Genomic DNA, 20,688 nt, shown 5'->3' with positions numbered 1-20,688 from the left:
GCATTAACATCAGCTCCAGAGTAACAAAGCAACCATGCAGGGCATCTCCTGAGATGTGTTTTCCTTATGTACTCAATATGTGATGTAATGCTCAGTTAATTCACTGGGGTTGTAATGTTCCCAGATATACTTTGGCACATAACTTTCATCTGAGCTAAGATCATTAATAGGAAGTGCTAAACCCTGTGTAAAAGCAGAGAGTGGGTATCAGGGATAGCCAGGAAAAAGAATTCCACTTAGTGAAAAATTTCAAGGTTTCAAATTTGTTTTCCTTCTGCAGTGGAACAAAAAATAGGAGTTTTCAAAATTTCTCATGAAAAAACATGAGAGAGCGCGAGAGAGTGAATGCTCACAAGCATACTGCATAGCTAAGATCCTAGTGGTTAAGGCACTTGCATGAGATGTGGGAGACCAGATTTGAGTCCCTGGTCTGAATCAGGCAAAAAGAGGAAGCATTTTTTCTAATGGAAAAAACTTCTGTCAAGAAATGTGTGGGTTAGCTCTAGTAGGTATCACTACCTAGACATTTTAATTAAAATCTGTCAGAAACTGAGAGAGATTTACCAACTGAAAGTATTTGAAGAATAATAGTATTATATAAAAGCTTGAAAAAACCATTTTTTCCAGATCTGAAGTCAGGAACCATTTTTACCCCCAGTCGATCCTTATTACCATCCCTGACCACAGTTCTTAGTAGACACATTTGGTACAACTGAAGCATATGTGTCAGCTCCTGCTGCCAAGCAAAGTTGTTCTTGGCATAAAATCACTTGCCTGTGAATTCTGATTGAAGCTACTGTCCAAAGTCAGTGACCTAAAAATCAAAGAGAAACTGCTGAAGAGCTTTACTGATGGGTCTTGATTTTTGACCTTTTCATTTTATAAAAGACTTTTAGAAGGATTTTATAGAGACAGCCCCGATTTTGGGGTCTTTTTCTTATGTAGGCTCCTATTACCCCCTACCCTCTGTCCCGATTTTCATGTCTGCTGTCTGGTCACCCTACTCCTCCATGAAAGATCATAAAGCACTGCATAAACTGTGGTCCTGATGCAGCATGGGTATAACTTTAAGTAGAGACAAGGTGAGCGAGGTAATATCTTTCATTGGACCAATGCTTGTTGGTGAGAGAGACAAGCTTTTGAGCTCACACAGAGCATCTCTTCAACTTTAACAAACCTGAAGAAGAGCTCTCTCACCACAGACATTTGTCCATTAAAAGATATTACCTCACTCACCTTGTCTCTCTAATATCCTGGAACCAACAAGGCTACAACAACATTGCATATAACTTGAAGTGTGTGAGTAGTCTCATTGACTTCAATGATACTATTCGTATGCTTAAATTACTCATCATGTGCTTAAGAGTTTTGCTGAATTGGGCTTGTAGGCATACAGCACTATTGGAATGCAGCTGATGGCAATAGCCAACTGCTTCACAGTATGTTGCGCAAAACAAGGAGAGGGAGAGAGGGAAAACTTTGGTGAAGGACAGAAAAACAAACACCTGTTGGTTTTCAAAAACTGCTTTCATGTCCATGCAGAGCAGGCAGGAACTCATACAGGCTAAATTGTCTGGTGCTCAGTTTGCTTCACTCTCCTGGAATTTCAGCATGTTGTTCCAGGGAGTCAAGCTTTTCCAACCTGTGGCTTAGAACACTAAATTGGCCTTTCTACATTATGTCTCAATGAGTGTAAGCAAATGCACCGGCCTGTGATCGATGTAATAGTAGCTTTGAAGAATAGGTTTTGTCTTAAAGTGGCCAGGACAACAATCAGGTCCTACTTTGCTCTTTCCAAACAGTGCTACGGGATTTTTGATGTGTCCTGAAGAGCCACTGAATATGGCTAGAAGGGCATTCTAACAGTTTATGGCACTGTTGTCAACTATTTATTATAGTGTAGAACTAATAATATTCCAAATCCTTATGTGGGACACAGATCTATCCCTTCTGAACAAAGGGTGATGCTGTCAGTTGGTCATATTAACATTTTAATCATGTGGTTGTGAATGATTGAGATTGTGAAATGTTAGGAATGAAATGACTGGGAAATGCCAAACTGTCTCTCTAGATCAGGGATCTCAAACTCAGATGACCATGAAGGCCACATGAGGACTAGTCATTGGCCTGAGGGCTGCATCACTGACACCCCGCCTACTGCCCCAGTCCCGCCCCCACACCGCCCCTTCTCTGCCCCCATTGCAACCCCTTCCCCAAAGTCCCCACCCCAAATCTGCCCCCTCCCTGCCTCTATTCCTCAAATCCCCACCCCTGCCCTGCCTCTTCTCTGCCTTCTCCCCTGAGTGCACGGCTCCCTGCACCTCCCCTTCCTTCCTGGAAAGTGCTAAGCACTGCTAAACAGCTGTTTAGTGGTGGGAAGCTCCTGGAGGTAGGCAGAGGAGTGGGGATGCGGCATGCTGGGGGTCGGTGGGGGAGGGGAGTTTGGTCATCTCAGGAAATAACTTGGGGGGCAGGAAGGCACAGGGAGCTTGGCGGGATGCAGCAAATAACTCTGCGGGCCAGCTGTATGTTTGAGATCCTTGCTCTAGATGCTGGTGTAATGACGCTAGCATTTCACTTATCAGATTTTTATTTAATGTCATTTCGCAATTTTTCCTTAAGAAAGCACTGTTTACAGTTGACAACAGCATTGTAGTTCAGAGGGCTGGTCTACACTTGGCAGGGGGTGTCGATGTAAGATACACAACTTCAGCTACGGGAATAGCATAGCTGAAGTCGATGTATCTTATTTCGACTTGCCTCCCGTCCTCACGGCACGGGATCGATGGCCGCGACTCCCCCATCGACTCCGCTTCCGCCGCTCACCCTGGTGGAATTCAGAGTCAATGGGAGCATGTTCGGGGATTGATTTATCGCATCTCTTCTAGACACGATATATTGATCCCCGATAGTTCAATTGCTACCCGCTGATCCGGCGAGTAGTGTGGATGTACCCAGAGAGTTATACACAAAGATATATATGGATTATATGATATGTATATCTAATGAATTCTGGCCATAGAGTAATTTATACTGATGTTAATGGCTAAAATTTAAATGCCCACAGTCACACATACTCCTGTTGATTCCATAAAGCTTTATATTTATGCTTGCAAAGCAGGTAATTACATGCTAAAATACTCATTTGTGTAATTCCTGCACCTAACTGATGCCTACACACGCACATGCATTTTTCTCTGTGTTCCTGTGGCCTGAGGCTTTTCAAATGTTGCCCTGTGTAAGTGCAGTTACAGCACTCGAAATAAACAAGACATAATACCTCTTAGTATTATGGCATATGGCATATTATTGTTCATTACACTGTAATTCTCTCAGAACTTCCATAATTACATAATATTAAATCTATTGCTGTTTTATGTGAAAACAGTAGCATGAGATACTTTACTGTCCTCATCTTAGCTAGTGTGACATATTTTATTGGCTAAATCTACTCATACAGAACCTACTTTCTGAAACTAATGCACACAAAATTACTAATCAAATATATGAAGGAGTGAAGAGTCTTTTCTACTTTAATGGAGACTAATATATTTCACATTCTTCATGCTTACTGCTTTGGCTCACCATGATAGCTCTTTAATGCTCTGAATTTTAACTACAATGTTAAAGCTGTTCCACTTTGCTGATGGTCTGTTATAAATGTCTGGCTGTCCCTCCTCCACCATGCTGAATCAGCTAACCCTGCCAGAGGAAAGGAGGACCATTTCAGTTGCCCGTCAGCTCTAATGGTGTGGGGGCAGCTAGATTCCATTGTAAGATAGGTGTAAAAAGTCAAAGTGCAGAGAAGAACAAAGAGCTAGAGACTAACTGCAGAGGGAGAAGCAGAAGGAGAAGGGAGCAGAGCAAAGAGAGGACAAGTGTCATACTGTGATTGGGATTGGGAGCAGGGTGGCAATGTCTTCTCTGTGTGGCTGAGTGTAACACACACTATGTTCATAAGCAGGCTTTCGTAAAAGTTGATAAAAAAGTACAAGTAACTGAGTAAAATAACGAAGTAAACATTGACTTATCCCCAGGCAGAAGACAGACCTAACACAGGAATATGGTTTAAGTGTGGCCACTATGTTGTTTAACACATGCAACTGGAATAACTATCTAGCAAGGCCTAGATCCGTGTAGGTTCCTTCTCCCCTTCTAGGGCAAGCACAGTCTAGGGGGAGAAGCCAGTCTTAGCCCTGCACCTCTCAATAGCTACCAGAGTGCTAGCAGTATTGCTGTGATTCCCCTCCACTCTTCCCTGTATGATGGTTAAGGCTACTATGAGGGGATTTCTTTGCAGTACCAGACATTGGAACTCTCCCCATTATCCAAAGGCAAGATCTCCTGAATTCCTGGTCCCATGCCCTTATTTACCTGGCAACCAGTCACTTGCAGCCAACACAGACACCTAGGACCCATGCCAAGTAACAACAAACAAACAATATATATTAACACAGCCCTAACCTATTCACTGGGTTTCTAGGCTGCTGTGAGGAATGTGAAAAGCCCACAATGCCATGGTCAATTTGGCAATGAGGGAAACATTTCTTCCCTGCCCACAAAAGGCAATAGGCAAAGTGCCCACAGTAACTCCATTATAGTATACCAAGATATGTTAGCATAAAACACATGTGCAAGGAGAATCCAGTCCAGTATGTGATGTGATGGTCGAAGACTAGTTGAGCAGAACATTACCTGTCTGCAGTAGAATGTGGGTCCTAAAGCAATTTTTTTCGATTGTATAACTAACTTATTACAATCCTGGTCACTGTTTCCACTGCATAAAGTATAAAGTAAACGTTAAATCAGAGGAGCAGTGAGCATTACTGTTTATTATCTTTTGTGCATACAGTTAACCCCAGAACGTATGGACCTCATTATTTTGAGCATAAGCTGAAGGCACAAACCTTTCTAATTCATCATTTTGTAGGACATTTTGTAATTCCAGCCAAACCTGCAAGAACAAAAATTAAGCTTTTGGAATCTATGTTCCTTTAATATACATGCATGTGCGCACATGCACTCTCACTCTCTCTTTAATTGGCTAGTGTTTCTTAAATAAATGTTCCATAAGATTAAATTCTACAGGAGAATGAAGCTGCTATGAAGCTCTTGCTGTGCATCCATAGGCTTTTTCTGACAGTGTATCATTTACAGAGCCCTGAATCCTCATTATTGGACTCAGCAGGAAGTTGCTGTACTGATAGCATTTCTGTTATCTCTTTTAATAAAAACTTAATTTCCTTTCTTTTTCCCTACACTCCTAGACTTCAAAAATGTATTTTTCTGACTGCTGCTGGTCATCTTGCAACTGTCCAAATCATATTGTTTTAATCTTTGGAAAAAGAAACAGAACAATTTCAGTTTGAAGCTGACCCTAGACTAGACAAGCAAGATTTCTCTAAATCTTTGACAATTTATCACAGAGAAAATATTCTTGGGGGTTGTCATAAACAGATAGTTAAGGGTTGATAGAACAGGAGTACTTCATGTCTCTTTTGCCTGTAAAGGGTTAACAGTTCAGTGAGCCTGGCTGTCACCTGACCAGAGGACCAATCAGGGGACAGGATACTTTCAAATCTTGAGGGAGGGAAGTTTTTGTGTGTGCTGTTAGTGTTTGGTTGTTGTTCACTTAGGGGGCTCAGAGGGACCAGACGTGCAACCAGGTTTCTCTCCAATCTCTTTGATACGGTCTCTTATATGTCCAGAATAGTGAGTACTAGGTAGATAAGGCAAGTTAGGCTTATGTTTGTTTTCTTTGTTTGCAAATGTGTATTTGGCTGGAAGGAGTTCAAATTTGTATTTTGCTGAAAGGATTTTAATTTGTACTTGTATACTTAGGTTTCACTATGCGCTTTAGGTAGAGATCAGTCAAATTCTTCATTAAGATACTTATGCATCTATTTCAATGATAATACACTAGTTGAGCCATCCCCAAACTGATTGAGTGGCAATGATACAGGGGTCTTCTTTTAAATGCTTATTTAACATTTGTGGGTAGTATTAAATAATCTTTATGGACCAATTTCTTAGCACTGATTATATATATATATATATATATATATATATATATATATATATATATATATATATATTTTTGCTGCCGCAATGCCCCTAAGGGATTGTAAGGCAGTATAGAGGAATCCCTGGGTGCTGTAGAGCCAGTGCAGTTGCTCTATAACACCTTTTCCTGGCCCTTCCCAGCATAAGGAACATGCTGGCAGCATGCCAGAGTATTAGTCCCTAGCAATCTGTTATTACTTGTATGAATTACTCATATGAACTAGAGAAGCTTAAGGCCTATTCTAACTTGTGCCAGTCCCCGGCAGTGCTGGGTATCAGGGAAGGAAACTGTGCTAGAATCCTGCTCCAAGAACAGCTTAGCTGGACCCAAGGATTGTATTTTAGAAGCTACTTTTTACCTTTACAGAACTAGCTGCAAGTTGGACTATTGTAATGTGTTCTACTCTGGCCTACCTTTGAAGCAACAGCTAGTGCACAATTCAGCATTCTGCCTACTCTGGAATACGATTTGGTCAGGGCATACTACTCCTGTATATCATTCACAGTCCTGGCTTCCCACATGCTTCCACGTACAGTTCAATGGGAAATCACATGTGGCAGTTTGCTGACAAGCTCCCTAGATGTGTATTCTTGAGGACTGAAGTCAAGGCAGTCTTGATGGAGGGTTCCCCAATATAGAACTCACTTCCTCTAGCTGACCTGAGTCCTAGTTTGTTAGCTTATTTTGAACAAAGGTTAAGGTTCATGATTTTGTCCAGGACATAACTAGATGGGTCTAAACAAAAGTTAAAATTTGCATAAATCATTTCTTTGTTTTCAAAAGTCATCTTTATTATTTATTTTGTTGTTTGTGCCTTTGCTCGCTGCTTTAAGGCAAACACGTATCTTCCCAGTAACTAGAAACATATGCATATGAGAACCTAGGTTAAGTGCAGATTGATATTTTATTATTCAGAATGAGCTCCCATTTCTCGAGCCATGGTGGAGAAAGGTAAGTAAAATGGTTGGACAAAAGAAAGACAACGATAGGATATGAAATAAAACAGCAATAATATTTGTTAGTCATTAGACCCCTATGAAACCATCATAGTGCCCCTAACCTCCACTGAAAAATATCCTTATCATAGAATAATTTGATGATTAAAGACAGATGAAACAGGGAAGTAGAAGGAGAAAACAGCTGTTTAAGGACATTACATGGCTTTTGTAGAAGGCTTTGTGGAAGTTGCCATGCTATTCATCAGCTAGAGGGCTTTATTATTCCTCCATTTCAATGCTTAATAGTAGGGTTGCATCAGTCATGCTTAGAGAGTGAGACCAGAAGTCAGGCAGTGAAATTCTGAGAAGACTTTGTGAAAGTCCAGCAATGAGGAAAGAACTTTTTATAGATGTACATACACAAGAGGATTTTTTTCTCAGCCAAGGGATTGAGAGGGTGTCCTCCGAATTCTATCCAAGAAGAATTCTCCAGGCTTTAAGAAATGTCCTTTAAAGATTCCTTATTAACGATAGCAGCCTGTAGATAATGCACATCAATGATTTCAGGTTAGACAGGATTTGAATGTTCCAGCGTGCATGTCCTTTTCAAGCAAACTGTTCATATAATAAAGCTTTCCTTTTTGTATATTTTGTAAGTGCTATCAAACTGGGCCCTCTTAATTTAAAAGGATTCTTCTTCTTTTCTTTTTCTTTCTAACCCTTGGTAAGGAGCATAAGAATAACACAATGTGAAGCTGATTTCCCCTAAAAGATAGAACAGCAACATAATGAAAATGAAACAGCAGTGTTGTAGATTCTAATCCTGCCAAAGAATAAAAAAGCCAGAGTTGAAAGGCAAGTATTGGCAAATGCGATTTGAGATGAAAGTTGGTGAGGTAGGTATTGGCATTTTGACATAATGGGATCTGTAAAGAGAATAACCAGGTTATATGACCCCACACTAGTTTGTAAATGACTGCTTTCTTAGAGGAACATTTCATTTTAAGCAGCTGTCTGCCAATTATATTATCTAATAATAATAATTTAAAAAAACACCAGTGGCCTCTGTTGCTCCATTTCTACGTTTGATAAGGAATTCAGAAGAAAGGCTTCATTTCAACTTGAAATATGCCTTAGAAGGATTTAAAGCAAGTTAATTTGAAATGACAGTAAATAATCCTGCACCATTCAGTCACTGGCTTTACATTTCTCTTTAATTATTTTTAAATAAGCCTCTTTTTAAGCATGTTTAATATGTGCATTAGTCTTCCTTTTATTGCTTTATGCAGCAGATAAAAATGACATTTCTGTAAGGAAACCTAAGCCACTATTCTTCCCCCATAGGCGCCTGTTCAGAGAGAGTTATGAATTGTTCAGGTATTGTAAATGCCAGCCAATGCAGATTTTAACTATGCTTCCTTGCCCTGGATCCCTCCTACCATTTCAAAGTAAATAGCATTCTGTCCTTCCTGTCACCATTTGATCAATATCTTTATGGTGACACAATAAGCTTCACCGAAACAGCAAGAGAAAAGATGAAGATGATTAACACATACATAAAAACAGTGCGGTCTGAAGTGGGATTGGGGAAAGAGGTGAGGAGACAAGAACAAATATAAACAGCAAAAACAAATGGATGAAAGTATGTAATGTGCCATCTCTAGCCATAATCATAAAATTAGGCAGTATACACTCTGTTTGCCCCAGCTCATAGACATAATCCTTACTACTAGTTACTTCCTGATATATAAGCCAGTCTCTTTGTAAAGGAAGCAGTCCACACAGCTCATTTTTCTAAAGCACTTAAGGGTCATTAGTCTAGCACTGCAGCAAATGTATTATTCATTTTGCCGTAGCCCAATTTCTCTGTGAAGACTTTTGCAGCGAAATGCTACACAGTTCAGCAGAGAGGTGATTGATCAAGCAAGGAGGAGCAGAATTTGGCCATTCTGATAAAAGTTTCTCATAGTCTTCTCAGTTAGCATAAATCAATTTTATTTATGTAGAAACACTTGAATACTAACTATCCAATATCATCCATCAGAACAAAATTGATGACTATGCCTTTAGGTTAATATTACTTGAACATTTCATTCTTGAATAATTTATACACTTTGCTGTCTGAGTGTCTGTTCATGATTGTTTATTCTGTTTCACTAAGTGTAGCCAAGCTCTTTCCAAAGCGGCGACAAAAAAGTCCATTATTCTTGTTAATTTTATACTACCAAAGGGGCGTGTACCTCGGCAAGACTCTGTTCTAATAATAGTTTTTTCCCAGTAGAATGTTCATTTGCAAAAGCAAAGATGAGGCTTTCTTGGCCAATCAGAAAAGTTGTTAAAAATATTTTCGTGATGATTTATAATATACATTTAATAGTTAAAGTGCTTCACATGGATATAAGAGAGAAAAGTGGAGAAGTAAAGGCTAGTATTCATCAAAGCACATAAGCATGTGCTTAACTTCAGACATATGAGTGGACCCTATTAATTTAATTGAAATTAAGTTAAGCATGTGCTTAAGTGCTTTGCTGCTTCGAGGCTTACATTGCAATAGTGTAGCAGTGGTACATCATTTTAGCACTTGGTGACTTTTTTCCATGGACTTCCTATGCAAAATATTCAACTTTAGACCATAAATGAAACAAAACCAACTCATATTACCTTCTAAGATTCATAAAGCATAGCCATCTCACATAGAAGGAAGTATATTGATTTTAATATAGATAAAAATTATGACAACCTTACCAATAGCCTGTTCAGTAATGGTCAGATATTAATTACCACTTAGCAGCTGTTTGTATAAAGGATCGGAGTGCATTTTGCAGATAGTTTAAAATTGCTGACTCATCCTGGATATTTTTTTTTGTTTGATCACTTCTACAAATAGCTGTAAATCTTTCAATAAATGTTTTTTAACTCTACATGTTCTCTTGGGCAACAAAGAATGTAATTCTTATTCATTTGATTGAAGAGAATGAGATGCAGTTTGGATTGGATATGCTATGGGCCTCTTTGGATGCACGTGAGCCAAATAGAATTGATTTGTACTGGGCATATGTGTAACTTCATAAAATGTACTGACCTTTGTAGAGGAAATATATAGTTCATTCTGAGGTGCAGATTTCCCACTGATAATATATTTAAAAAAGAAAATAGGGGAAAATGGTAACCAGATAATATCAGTCGAAGTAGTTGAACTGAGCCAGGAATGTGTCAGTTTGAATTTCCTTCTTGTCAGAAACACCATATATTATCGGCAAAGATGAAAACCTATTGCCATTACTTTTATATTTCTACATGATTTTTTTTAAAAAAAAAAATGGAAAGAGAGAGAGAGAGATACTTGGTTTAAAGTCTCCATTGAACTAGAAAGAGTTTTTTTCACCTCATGGACCACAAACATGAAATACTATATATTTGCCACAGTGAAGATGTTGATTAAGTATACAGTTTGGAGGGGGGGCTATCTTTTGGACAATATCTGAGTCAGATTCTCCACAGGTGTAAACTGAGGTTAATGCCTTTATGCCAATTTACCAGCAGGCAAGAATCTTAGCTTATCTTTAGACATCATTGAAGTATGAGAAAAATTGAGAAAAACGGGTATAAATAACTTTCATTCTCTTGTGTATACATTTCATGATATTGCACAAGAATTAACAGAAAACAATACCCAATTTGATCTTCCTATATATCTAAACTTTTAAACTGTGATGTCAAAAAAAATTACCCCATATTTCTCAGTTTCTTCACTCGGAAATGTGCTGTTTCTCTTGCAATTAACAACTACTTATCTGATGAAAATACATACATTCTTCCTTTAAAACAACATGAACAATGTTGGAGAAAGTCTATATTGGACACAGATAAAAATACTGTATTTATTCCTTATTGTATTACATCAACTGGTTTAAAGAATGAACTCTTGCAGGGAATGTCACAAATCCACATGATGTTGCGGAGTGCTACATTTTGCATTTGGATTTCTGATATAGCTGACAGATGTGCAAAATCACATGTAGCCAGACAGCTCCCTATTGACTTCACATCTGAGTTGGATCAGTGCACTTCATTGAACTTTATTCCACTTTTGGCCATCATTAACTTAAACTCACCAAATTGACTCCAGATCCACCTGTTTCAGACAGCTGTGTGAGGTAGTGTTTTTTTGCTGCTAAATCCATCTACTTTAGTGAAACCATTCTCCTTTTTTGAGCTCTCCTAATATAGATGTAGAAGACCAGAGGCTTTTTAGAACTCCAGGACCCCTTGGTTTTTCCCTTTGTGGAAGAAAATGGAGGGCAGGAAAATACAAGCATATCTTCAAAAAAATGTAGAGATTGTTGTCAGCCTTACAAACACAAAAATAAATCCACATTAGAGAGCCACAACTCAAACCTGTCTATAGAATTCGGCCCACAAAGTAGAGAGTTTTAAAAATTCACCTTCCATTTCCTTCACAGTTTGTAATGGTCATCAGAGTCTGGTGTATGCATAATTATGAATATTGTCAAATAGATATTATTTACCTGACCACTCACAATGACTATATTGATGCTACTGCATGCATATTTATATCAATCTGTATTTTATAGACTCTGTAAATCTGATATGACTTACTTGTCCATATTGTCTACACTACCATACTCTAGCTAGACACATTACCAATTGTCCCCTCCCCACCTCCCTCCATACTGATGACATGGTAGAGTAATTTGGTACAGGTAACACAAAAAAAGTCTATAATGGCTCTTTTGACCTTTATTGTTGAGTCCCTCAGTGCAGTGGCTTTTGGGTGGGGGTCCAAAATTTGTTTGAACTGCCTGTGATCCTAGGGTTCACTCTCACTTTCTAAAAGTCTATATTGTAAACATATTCTTATGCATAGAAGCATGGGATTGCAATGAGTCAGGTAGAATTTGGATCAAGACACAAATTGACTTTGCTTCTTAGTAACAAAATGACCTTTTCACAAGTTAAATGTAACTCCATTAAATGACAGCTCATGGAATGAGAGGGAACAGAGTTATGAAACTTGCTAACAATTGCAATCTTTGTTTAATTTCAAGGATGCAGGGCAAAGGGCATGTTTCAAATTATTAGCAAAACCAAAACCAAAAATATACTACTTGAGTAACCAGACAGTCAGGCATTTAACCCATATTAAAGGCTTTTGCAGAAAATAATGTAATACCCATGATAAAGACTGGTTCTGCAGCTTTGGCATGTAATCATTTTCTAAGCTACCAACTTTGCTTCAAAATAATAGTTTAGGTTCCAAATAGAGTAGCAATCTCTTAACTGGAACAATCTGCTGAAGGGTCTATTATCCCAGTTAAGAGAGGAGACCATTACCAACAAATCTCAAAAGGTTTAAAACAAAATTCTCCTCTCAAGATCTGCACTGAACTTCAGAATTGACTTATTTTCTGCTATTTTTATATGCATAAGGCCATCTATTTACATAACTGAAAGTCTGACACAACTGAGGAAGAACAGAATGTTAGAATCCACATTAAATGTCATATTGTATAAAATTCTAGAAAAATGTCACCTTTATTCCTGTTAAATGTTGGCAAGGTTGGTAATTAGGCACTTGCCCTAAGAATTTGACCCCTGTTTGACACTTGAGCTGGTCAAAATTTGAACTTCTGAATTATTTGATGGAAAAATTTTAATGAAATTTTTCCAAATATTTCCCTCAATTTTTCAGCCTACCATAGAACTGGTCAATATGTTTTGACATTACAAAAAGTGTGCAACATTTTGAAGTTTAAAAAAAGGATTTTTTTAATTTATAAAATAATTCCTCTTTTTTTCACAGCTAGCTCTGTGTAACACCTATTTAACCACATTTCACTAAATGGCACTGAAAAAATGTAACCCTGTAAAGCTGAATGTTTGCCTGAAAAAGTATTTGGTAAGTATGATTTGACCCTGTGTCTCCATAAAACACACTCCTTTCCTGAGGCCAATAAAGTATAATAAAAGTACTATAAATAAATAAATTAAATAAATAAAATGCTGAAGACATGCATATAAGTAACCAGAGCAGCTACATGAGCCGATTGCAGTAACTTCTATCGTTCCTTTTCTTTACCCCACAGTATATGGACCTTATTCAGTATATGGACCTTTAACATCCATGGGAATTTTACCATCCACAGTAATGTTGCATCTTAATTTAGACCTGATCTAGACCTGATCTAAATGTATATACACATAGATTAAGAATTAAACAGGTTTATGTGCATTATTGTTCTATATAGCTATTGATATCATGCTGTAATACACTGATTGGTCCACTTGTCATTGATGTAGATTGATGGGTTCATAGGGACAGAATTACTATACTATGGTAAGAAAACAGCTGATATTTATTCAGAATTAAATTGAGACCATTAAACTTTGTTATTCATGTATACAGTGCTATAAATGTATGTGTCATTCCACAAGTCAATAAAAGCCTAAGAGTATAGAATTTAAAGGACTGAGCCAACTGCAATTATCGCCAATAGAAATACTCTAACTGAAATCAATTTTTAATTCCATTTTCCTTGTAATTCTCAATATTTTTTCGGATGCATTCATGGAACAATATGTGGTCAGGAAAACACAATTTAGATTCCCTTGTATGTTAATCAAAATCTGTTTATCCCACTGGATTAAGTGACAGCTTTATATTTAAGCTGCACTGAGTTGAAATCATCTTAGAATACTATTTTTATTAAACATTCTTTATCTTTTTTCTTTGTGTCAAATAGCTTACTACAAATAAAACTATCAAAAATATCCTGCAACAAATATTGAAACAACTTTTGTCAAAGAAGCAAATAAAAAATACATAGAGTTCACCCAGAGAGTACCAGCATTTTCCTAGATGCCAGTCTTAGGAAGATGTACAGATTTGCACAGTAAAATCCTAGCAGCAGGGTAGGAAATATAGCCTGAAGCATTCAACTGAAACCCCAATACAACCCCCCCAAAGGTACCCCACAAACTAAAAAGAAGCAGTATGGCTTTGTGTAGGAAGTAGAGCATTTGAGAGTCTTGGGGTAAAGATAAAAGGTGCAGAAAATAGGGGTGACATCGTGATAGATGTCACCAAACCAGGAGGAGAAGGTGGATGAGGCATTTCTAGAACAAATAACAGAAATATCTAAAGCACAAAATCTAGTAGTAATGGGGGACTTTAACTATTCAGACATCTGTTGGAAAAGTAATAAGGAATTGGGAGCGAATCTGAAGGTGGAAGCCAATTTGGGTGAAAGTGATTGTGAAATGATAGCTTTCTTGATTCTAAGGAAAAAAAGGAATGACAGCATCTGAATAGGGACAATAGACTTCAAAAAAGCAGACTTCAACAAACTCAGAGAACTGGTAGGTAAGTTCCATGGGAAGAAAATCTAAGGGAAAGAGTAGTTGAGGAGAGCTGGCAGTTTTTCAGAGTAACAATATTAAGTATCAAGTATCAGAGGGTAGCCGTGTTAGTCTGGATCTGTAAAAGCAGCAAAGAATCCTGTGGCACCTTATAGACTAACAGACGTTTTGGAGGATGAGCTTTCGTGGGTGAATACCCACTTCCTCAGATGCATGTAATGGAAATATCCAGGGGCAGGTATATATATGTGTGCTAGCAAGCAAGCTAGAGATAACGAGGTCAGTTCAGTCAGGGAGGATGAGGCCCTGTTCTAGCAGTTGAGGTGTGAAAACCAAGAGAGGAGAAACTGGTTCTGTAATTGGCAAGCCATTCACAGTCTTTGTTCAATCCTGAGCTGATGGTGTCAAATTTGCAGATGAACTGAAGCTCAGCAGTTTCTCTTTGAAGTCTGGTCCTGAAGTTTTTTTGCTGCAGGATGGCCACTGTAAGGTCTGCGATAGTGTGGCCAGGGAGGTTGAAGTGCTCTCCTACAGGTTTTTGTATATTGCCATTCCTAATGTCTGATTTGTGTCCATTTATCCTTTTCCGTAGAGACTGTCCAGTTTGGCCGATGTACATAGCAGAGGGGCATTGCTGGCATATGATGGCGTATATTACATTGGTGGATGTGCAGGTGAATGAACCAGTGATGGTGTGGCTGATCTGGTTAGGTCCTGTGATGGTGTCGCTGGTGTAGATATGTGGGCAGAATTGGCATCGAGGTTTGTTGCATGGATTGGTTCCTGAGCTAGAGTTATTATGGTGTGGTGTGCAATTACTGGTGAGAATATGTTTCAGGTTGGCAGGTTGTCTGTGGGCAAGGATTGGCCTGCCACCCAAGGCCTGTGAAAGTGTGGGATCATTGTCCAGGATGGGTTGTAGATCCTTGATGATGCGTTGGAGGGGTTTTAGCTGGGGGCTGTATGTGATGGCCAGTGGAGTCCTGTTGGTTTCTCTCTTGGGTTTGTCTTGCAGTAGTAGGCTTCTGGGTACACGTCTGGCTCTGTTGATCTGTTTCCTTATTTCCTCATGCGGGTATTGTAGTTTTGAGAATGCTTGGTGGAGATTTTGTAGGTGTTGGTCTCTGTCTGAGGGGTTAGAGCAGATGCAGTTGTACCTCAGTGCTTGGCTGTAGACTTGGCTGTTAGTCTATAAGGTGCCACAGGAATATTAAGTATACAACTGCAAACTATCCTGATGAGAAGGAAAGATAGGAAGAGAGGCCAATATGGCTCCATCAGGAGCTTTTTAGTGACCTGAAAATCAAAGAATCCTACAAAAAGAGGAAATATGAACAAATTGCTATGGAGGAGTATAAAAGAATAGCACAAAAATATAGAAACAAAATCATAAAGAATAAGGCACAAAATGTGTTTCATGTAGCAAGGGGCATAAAAGACATAAGACAAGCAAAGGACATAAGAAGAGGTTCTTAAATTACATTAGAAGTAAAAGAAAGATGAAAAGTATAAGTTTACTTAGCAAGGAAGGAGAATTAATAAGTGATAGCATCTAGAAAGCTGAGGTGTTTAAGCCTATTTTGCTTCAGTCTTCTCTAAAAAAATTAATGGCGAACAAATACTCAACACAATTAATATTAACAACGAGGGAGAATGAATACAAACCAAAATCAGAAAGAACAGTTTAAAGAGAATTTAGATAAGCCATATATATTAAAGTTAGCAGGGCCTCATGAAATTCATTTCAGGGTACTTGAGGAACTAGCTAAAGCCATCTTGGAACCGCTAGCAATTATTTTCAGGAATTCATGGAGATGGGTGAGGTCCCAGAAGACTATAGAAGGGCAAACTACCTGTCTTTAAAAAGGGGAACAAAGAGGATCCAGGGAATTATACAACAGTTAACCTAAGTTCAACACCTGGAAAGATAGTGAACCAAATTATTAAACAATCAATTTGTAAACATCTGGAGGATAACAGTGTTAAAAGGAATAGCCATCATGGATTTGTCAAGAACAAATCATGTCAAGCCAATCTAATTTCCTTCTTTCCTTCCTTCTTCCTCCTTGAAAGGGTTACTGGTCTAGCAGATGGGGGGGAAGCAGTAGATGTGATATATCTTGGTTTTAGTAAGGCATTTGAAACAGTCCTGCATAATATGCAAACTAGGGAAATGTGTTCTAGGAGAAATTACTATAAGGTACATGCACAACTAGGTGAAAAACCATCATCAATGGTTTGCTGCCAAACTAGGAGAGTCTACCTGGTGGTGCCCCATAGAGGTTGGTCCTGGGGCCAGTACTATTCAAGATTTTCATTAATTACTTGAATAATGGAGTGGAGAGTATGCTTACAAAATTTGTGGATGACACAAAGCTAGGAGGGGTAGGCAAAAACCTTGGAGGACAGGTTTAAAATTCAAAATGACTTTGACAAATTGAAGAATTGGTCTGAATTCAACAAGATGAAATTCAATAAAGACAAATGCAAAGTACTTCACTTAGGAAGGAAAAATCAAATGCATAACTACAAAATGGGGAATAACTGGCTAGATGGTAATACTGCTGAAAAGAATCTGTGTGTTAAAGTGGATCACTATATGAGTCAACAATGTGATACAGCGACGAGAAAAGCTATTATTCTCAGGTGCATTAACCGGAGTGTCATATGTAAGACATAAGAGGCAATTGTCCTGCTTTACTTGGCACTGGTGAGGCCTCAATTGAGGTGCTGTGTCCAGATCTGGTTGCCACACTTTAAGAAAGATGTTGACAAATCAGAGAGAGTCCAGAGGAGAGCAACAAAAGGGTTAGAAACCTGACCTATGAGGACAGGTTAAAAAAGCTGGGCATGTTTAATCTTGAAAAAAGACAATTGAGGGCGGACCCAGTAACAGTCTTCAAATATGTTAAGGGATGTAAAAAAAGGATATTGATCAATTGTTTGTTTTCTGTGTTCACTGATGGTGGTCAAGAAGCTTAATCTGCAGCAAGAGAGATTTAAGTTAGAATTAGCAAAAACTTTCTAACTATAATGATAGTTATGCTTTGGAATAGGCTTTCAGGGGAGGTTGTGGAATCCCCATCACCTGAAGTTTTTTAAAAACAGGTTGGACAAACACCTGTCAGGGATGATCTAGGTTTACTTGATCCTGATGCAGAATAGGGGGCTGGACTTGATGACTTTTGAGGTCTCCTTCAGCCCTACATTTCTATGATCCTATATGCACATAAAATGAAGGGGTACAGGGTTTGTTGTCACTGTTGCAACCCAGGGAGTAGAGTAGCAGCAATAGAATGGCTGTGAACCTGCTCTACACCCTCATCATGGCTTGTAGGATGGTTTCAACCCTAGCCCCAAGTAAAGGTGTGTGTGTGTGTGTGTGTGTGTGTGTGTGTGTGTGTGTGTGTGTGTGTGTGTGTGTGTGTGAGAGAGAGAGAGAGAGAGAGAGAGAGAGAGAGTTTCACTCCTTTATGGTCCCCAAAATAAATATACCTTGATGCAAGTGTGTGAAAGTCATAGGGTTGACCTAAATTTTCGTCTTTATTTGTATGAATATTTGTGCTTATGTGGATTTAACTCAGATCCCATTTTAAAATAGTTTTTTAATACTAAATTGCACTAAAATGAGAGTGAGAGAGAGAAAGGACAGAAATCCATTAGGTAGTACAAGTATGTATATCCTATTTAACATCTAATCCAGTATCATGGCACTGATAGTGGGCAATATCAGATGAGATTGAGACAGGTTTAAGAAACCCTGTGCCAGGCAGTTATGGGATAATCTTCTCCCAACCAAAGTTTCTTTCTAACCCATGAGAAGTTAGAGGTTAGCTGAAGTCCTGAAGCATTAGGGTTTACATTCCTTCCAACACTCTTATTTTGTAGTATTTATTTTATAATTCTGCATATTTTTTACTATCCATACAAATGTATAATCCCCTTCTGAATCCTGTTTAAGTCTTGGACTCAGTGATATTTTGTGGTAATGAGTTCTTCAGGCTAATTGTCTGTTAAAGAAAGAGAGTTTGAGTGCTAGTGTGGGAGTTGCAGGAGACGTGGGTTTGATTCCCCACTTTGCCATGGACTTCTCTGGCAAGTAACTTAAGGCCAGATTTACAAAGATATAGTCACCTAAAGATGTAGACAGATGCTTCTGAAAATCCTACTAGGCACCTAGGTGAGTTAGTGCCTAACTCCCATTTACTTTCCATGAGCAGTAGGCAGTTAACCTGTTTGTCACTTCTGTAAATCCACTTGGTACCTTTTTGAATTTTTAGGTGCCTAAATACCTTTGTAAACGTGGCCTTAGCTGCTCTGTGTCTCCGTTCCTCATCTGTAAAATAGAATAATAGGAATTCCTGCTCACAGGCGTGTTGTGAGAATAAATACATTAAAGACTGTGGTGTGCTCAGATAATATAATGGGGGCAATGTAAATACCTAAGAGAGAAATATTATGTAAAAAGAATCAGTTTTGAATTTGCCACCTGTGTGTTTAATAATCCTTTTTTCTAGATAAAATTTAATTCTGAGTTTCCCCTCCTCCAAAATGCAATTAGCCCACATTGAAAACATTTCACACACAATTTATTATTAACAAAACCTCCATTGTCTATGGCACTATCAAAACCTCCTCAAAAGCATAGAGTATAATTTATTTATTTGCACGTTAAAACTCAGATATTAACACATGGCTTCTTCATTTTTTAATAGCTTCCAGGTGGTTACTCTGCATGCCATACTCATATCTGCATGCTCCAGGCCACTTCTTACAGATAGCCTTTTTAAAAACTTACTGATGGAAAGTCTAAAAACTTCTTAGCAGCACCCAAATAGCAGCAATATAATGAATCTGGTTTTTCAAACCAATCATCTAACTTGTCTTCATGGTAATGACAAAAGACCTGCAACAGAGACAATTAGTCAAAGACTCTGAATCTTTGTAGGATGATTTTGAAGTGGATGCCCTAGTGGAAGCTTGTATCATTCTCCACGAGGCATTCTAGTTTCCTTGAAATCAATAATTGAAGTCAGGGACAAAATAGACACCAGCAGTTCAAGGCTTGTTTAGCTTGAATAGTCACAAAGGACTTTTTGTACTTTGTGTCTAATAAGCTTTGCTCTGAAAATCTTTGGCCATTGCTCTGGGGATTTAAAAAAACCCAACAACAACCCTGGCTTATACAGTATGTCATGTACAGAAAATGCATTCGGTAATAAACTGCATGTTCCCTTGAAATCTCCCTCCCTCACTCCCCATGTCAGTGACAAGGAGTTACAAGAATATCTGGGTTATAACATTTACCATCAGACTCGCATTTTTTTAAATTTAGAACTGATTTGGATTCTGGAAGCCAGTTACTTCAGGGCACTTACGTAAACATCTTCTCATTGCCTAAACCAGCACAGGTTATGGGTACCAGTTTGTATTCATTAAAATCAGGGAGTGACACTCACAGAAAATGTCTACTGCTCTTTGATCATTTTCTCACATTCTGAAAAGTCAGAGCTGCTTCACTTGACAAGGGAAGTATGAAAGGACCAAAAATAAATAGAAAGAAGTTCAAAATATAGGGGGCTAGCTGCATGTAACGAAACTGAAAGATCAATGCCCTGAGCCAAGCATCCAAAATGACTTGACTGCAAATGCTAAGAACAGCTGTGTAGACAAACAATGCCTTTTTTGAGAGTATTTTTCTGCCTTTTATAGTCTGTGTGTGAATTTGTCTTGTGGTTTTGTTTCCCGTGAGATTGTTAAGGTGTAAATATAAAACTGATGAGTGTTTGAGAAGGTCAGTGTTACATATTCATTTTATTTTAAATATTTGATGATGTTTCCTGTCTCTGCTTACATTAATTGCTCTCAGGTGTTAGAAAATTGCTCAGTGAGTTGCCTTTTAATTTGTTTCTTTAGAAAAGCAGCATGTTGCTTTGCAGAATACTGAAAGTAATGTGTGTTGTGCAGCACTTTCTAACTGGAGGTTAATACAGGTGAACTGAACATGTGTTGGGGGCGGGGATGTTTGAGAGAAAGAGAATGAGGTGCCAGAAGGAAATGAAGTGTCTTAGAAGCTTATGTAATTATTTTTAATAGTATAATTTATGTTCAATTGGCACTTCAAGATTCCACATTAAGCATCTGATCAGCAAGGTGCTCAGTTCCTTCAATTGCTACTGATTTCGTGTGAGTTGATGATGCTCAACACCTACCAGGATTGGGCTCACAGAATGAAACATTGTTTTGATTTTCTGAAATGGTATTGTTAGATCCATATTCTAATTTATCTGGCTATGCAATGGAAAT

Source organism: Gopherus evgoodei, chromosome 6 (assembly GCF_007399415.2).
Source record: "Gopherus evgoodei ecotype Sinaloan lineage chromosome 6, rGopEvg1_v1.p, whole genome shotgun sequence".
Lineage (NCBI taxonomy): Eukaryota > Metazoa > Chordata > Testudines > Testudinidae > Gopherus > Gopherus evgoodei.
Note: the sequence above shows the minus strand (reverse complement) of the source record.